At 35.1% G+C, this 5,004-nt stretch overlaps 2 long non-coding RNA genes across 2 annotated transcripts; both read left to right on the top strand.

Moving 5' to 3' along the window:
- The first annotated feature begins 1,162 nt into the window (after positions 1–1,162).
- LOC118480383 lies at positions 1,163–1,712 on the top strand. The gene is made up of 3 exons (XR_004862348.1): positions 1,163–1,177; positions 1,389–1,520; positions 1,597–1,712. It is a non-coding gene; the product is annotated as an uncharacterized LOC118480383 (long non-coding RNA).
- Positions 1,713–1,736: 24 nt separating this feature from the next.
- LOC110897196 lies at positions 1,737–2,852 on the top strand. The gene is made up of 3 exons (XR_002568523.2): positions 1,737–2,335; positions 2,409–2,515; positions 2,593–2,852. It is a non-coding gene; the product is annotated as an uncharacterized LOC110897196 (long non-coding RNA).
- Positions 2,853–5,004: the final 2,152 nt, after the last annotated feature.

Raw genomic sequence — 5,004 nt, forward strand, 5'->3', positions numbered from 1 at the left:
AGGGCTGGTGCAACAGATATCCAACCTTCAATCAGACCTCATGGCCTTACAATCCGACTTGGATAAAGCCCTACCCGATGATAGAAGTAGATGCATCAACGACCTGTAAGTTATCACATGGGTTGGCTCGTGTGTGTGTGTATAAATAGTTAACGTCTCAAATATTACAGGTGGACCCTTATTCAGAGTTTGCAACAACTATTATTTGCATCCTCAACCACTGCACAATCAATTTTAACACCTTGGGTACATAATAATTCGTCAACTCAACTCTCACGTATTTGTTTTAGAGTTGATCATTAAATCCCAATATGCCTTCTAAGCTTACAAAATGGCTTACCTGTTGCAGACTCTAATGAAAGAGCTAGATGAGATGGAAAAAATGAATGCCAAATTGTCTGCTGCAGTCGAACAAATAACACACTAGCACTGCAAGAACAATGAGGTAATTTTTGTACGACTCGGGTTGGGCTTTTTTTATTCAAATTGTCATATTTTTGATAAACAGTTGATGTCAATGGTAAGTTTCTTTTAAGAGACTCTAAATTCACTTTGATTAAATTGGTTAGCACGGTTATAACTAAACATAATGGTTCTCTAAACATAAATTGCTAGATGAGAATTAGAGGCCAACGTTTAATTTGTGGGTTGTTTATTTGGGTCAATCAATGGAAGGAAAAACAAGGGCCCACATGGATTTGCAATGGATTAGAAAGGGTTTTACTTGATGGCTTTTAGTAGAATTTTTGGGAGGTTTCGACGGTTGGGATGCAAAGGCGGCAACCTTGCTACTATGTTGGTTGAACGCACAAGACCAAGAAAATATGGAAGAAATTACTTTGTTGGTCAATGCGAGACTAAGTTCGAGGATGAGGAAAGTATTTTAGTTAATTTATTTTTAATAAACATTCATCATATAAGTTCTGACAAAGGGTCTTTTTTTCTTAGTATTATGTTTCAGCAGTTGATGCTCAGAGCTCCTAATGTACACGATGTTTACAGTCCTCTTTAAATTGATGTTATTGTTTAGCTTTCCAAGGTTTATCATCAAAACTATTTACATAATTACGAGGGTATTTATGACTTAGTTTAATGAAAGTTTGGTTTTGAAGATGTTTGGAACTAATATCAGGTATAACAAGTCAAAAGCAAGTGATTTTGCTCTGAGTTGGGTTAGGTATGCTTAAAAGACTTGCTATATATTTTTTAATATATAATTGCTTCTTAACAATGCTTACAAAACTCATTCTATTACAATATCTGGTGTAATATATCTTTGATTCTAAAGTTGTTATGTTTTGGTCATTTTAGGTCCAATTTTTATGTTTTATTTAATATTTATTTAATATTTATTTTGAAATCTCTCTAAGTTGGACTTCTTGGTTCAGGTAACGAGTATGTGATGGCAAGACGGACTTCTTGGTGGGCTATCCGATCAGATTTGAGAGCTTCGGGAATCCATTGAGTTGTCTTTGATGAATCCGGAGCTCTTTATAAGGGTCGGCATTAAACCGCCAAAGGTACAAATTGATAGCTTTAAAAAATAATATTTTTCAAACTTTATATGAAATATGTGTATTTTTTCCCTGTGATTAGGGTGTTCTTCTTTATGGACCCCCTGGTACGGGCAAGACCTTGCTAGCTAGAGCAATTGCCAGTAATATAGATGCCAATTTCTTAAAGGTATTGTTTTTGCATTTATGGACTGCAAATGAAATGAATGTTCAGCTAACAGTTCGTGAATCGTTAGGCGTGAAGTTCGTTTGATGAATGAACGGACATGGATGAAAAATTTGTTCGTTTAGTTAATGAACAAACATGAACAGAAGTCACGTTCGTTCATTTATGTTCGTGACATTCGTTAACATGTTCGATAGTTCATTAGTATTCTTAATTTTTATATTTTATTTAAATAGTTCAAAACATTGTTATCAATAGCGAAGATAGTGTTTAAAGTTAGAAATTCACAAGATGAGATAGCTGCAACACCAGGTATACAAATTCGAAGATACCACCAACCGGACCGTGTTGCATTATGTTGGTCCTTTGAAGTTTCGGTTACAGAATGAAGGTAACACTCCCAGAAACATTCTAGAGGAAGTTGTTTGGAACAAGGACACAGAGGTTGCGCAGGCCAGTGCTTTTTTAATCTAGAGCGCGTGCAATACTGTTTTGACCAGTTACTCAACCCGCCTGGATGAGATTCAATTGGACCGGGAAGTAGTTTGTGCTGATTGATTTTTTTTCTCAGTTGGATAACTAGATAAGTTGGCTACCAGTGTTCAACACCTTTTTAGGATTTGCTGAAAGTGTCATCATCTCATCAGGTCATCAGGTAAAAGTGTTGATTTTAAATGTGACATTTGTTATACAACATCATCTTATTCTTGAAAATATTTCTTAGACAGGTCACTCACTTGGTGGGCCTGAAAGCAAGATATGTTGTTGCTAAACTCTACAATCTATACATACGATTGCACAAAATCAATTATACATGCCAAGGATATAGAAAGATGTGAGGAAAAATCAATTAATTAAGCCAGTTAATCATGTTATATGTTTAATTTGTTAAAAATCATTTAACTATTCTAGATGTAAGGCCAAAGCATGGATGATGCAGTTGCATGATGTATATCATTTGCAGAGAAAAAGGAAAAGACTGAAACACAACACACTGATGCTTGATATAAAGGGACCATATGATGGCATCTAAAAGGATGCTTGATATAAAGGGACATTGATGCGTGAGAGACAAGAGACATTTATGTCTGACAACTTAATAACGTAAGACAAAAGACATTTTGTTAGTACTTTTCATTATATTATTAAGGTATCAAAATGTTTAGTTAGTGTATAATGTGCCACTTACATATATTTCTTGTGACGTCATCATATAATGTGGCCTCCCACCCATTGAAAATTCTTATGTGTTCAACCCGTGTATCATAGAATATTTCATTTCAATGTAAATAATATGGTTTTGCTTGAAGCCCGCGTATTACGCGGGCGTTAACCTAGTTACACAATAAACCATAAATATTTCACATGGCCCAAGATCTTCTTGCCAATTGTTTGTGTCCAGAATTTCGGCCCACAAAAATCCCTACCTCACGTCCAAAAACCAACAAATATATATCATAGATTTCGGTTATGATCTTATTAGCCCAATATTCCATATTCATGATTCTGGTGGACATATCTACTTTTGGCGGCCCATATTGTGTTTGTTGTCTATCTCTTCTTTATCGACTTAGTGGTGTTTAAAACATAATTTCCCAATTGGCTACTTAGCGAATCATTAATATCAACATATGTGCATGGGCTCAAGATATACTAACGGATTAATTCCAACAAAGATTGAATGGTGGCAGCTTTCTTTTTCATGGGCTTCATATATGACACGAATATATATATATATATATATATATATATATATATATATATATATATATATATATATATATATGAACTATATAATTCATATTCCCTTCTTATAACATAGAGATACCGGGCTCGACCAACTCAGCGGCAATTTTACTTCGGTACCTGACACACCACTCTGCCCAACTGGCAGGCCATTTGTATATTATTCGTTTTCCCTCCATTTGCAACAGAACCCGGCCCAACACAAAAAAAATATAATATAATACTAAAAACTAAAAAGAATAAATAAAAACTAAACTAAAACTATACAATTTACACGGGACAAATCTGTGTATTTTACCCCACATCACCTTTCTCTATCAATTAGGAATCTGATGCCGTCATTAAACACATTCCTTAAATTATAGTCATTTTTTGAGTGTTTATTTTTTGGTGTCTAATCCGCATATATATCACCATTCCTCTTGATTTTCTTGACTGTATATCTCTTAAATGTCAACATATACACGTGGGATTTAGTTTACGAAGATTTTTCAATGCCAATAACCTGTTTCAGAGAGTAAAAATGGGGTAAGGTTCACAATGATGTAAAACTAAAATAGGATATACCGGGCTAGGATTCGAGTTACATGAACAAGGGCCAAACCAACCACCCAAGAATGGAATTGTCGAGCGAAAACATTTGACAACCTCCTGGAAGCAGTTTTTCTTGCCACCAGACCTTTCTCCATCAATTAGGAATCTGATGCTGTCACTAAACACGTTCCATAAATTGTAGCCATTTTTTGAATGTTTATTTTTTTGTGTCTAATCCGTATATATGTCACCATTGCTCTTGATTTTCGTGAATGTATATCTCTTAAATGTCAACATATACACGTGTGATTTAGTTTACGAAGATTTTTCAATGCCGAGAACCTCGATCACAGTGTAAAAAATGCGTAAGGTTCACAATGGTGTAAAAGTAAAATGGGATATACCGTGCTAGGATTCGAGTTACAGGAACAAGGGCCAAACCAACCACCCAAGAATGGATTCGTCAAGCGAAAAAACTTGACAACCTACTAGAAGTAGATTTTCTGGCCACCAGACCTTTCTCCAGCAATTAGGAATCTGATGCCGTCACTAAACACATTCCTTAAATTGTAGCCATTTTTTGAGTGTTTATTTTTTGGTGTCTAATCCGCATATATATCACCATTGCTCTTGATTTTCTTGACTGTATATCTCTTAAATGTCAACATATACACGTGGGATTTAGTTTACGAAGATTTTTCAATGCCGATAACCTGCTTCAGAGAGTAAAAAAGGCGTAAGGTTCACAATGGTGTAAAACTAAAATGGGATATACTGGGCTAGGATTCGAGTTACAGGAACAAGGGCCAAACCAACCACCCAAGAATGGATTCGTCGAGCGAAAAAACTTGACAACCTGCTAGAAGCAGATTTTCTTGCCACCAGACCATTCTCCAGCAATTAGAAATCTGATGCCGTCACTAAATACATTCCTTAAATTGTAGCTATTTTTTGAGTGTTTATTTTTTGGTGTCTAATCCGCATATATATCATCATTGCACTTGATTTTCTTGACTGTATATCTCTTAAATGTCAACATATACA

The sequence above is a fragment of the Helianthus annuus genome, chromosome 7 (assembly GCF_002127325.2).
Source record: "Helianthus annuus cultivar XRQ/B chromosome 7, HanXRQr2.0-SUNRISE, whole genome shotgun sequence".
Classification (NCBI taxonomy): domain Eukaryota; kingdom Viridiplantae; phylum Streptophyta; class Magnoliopsida; order Asterales; family Asteraceae; genus Helianthus; species Helianthus annuus.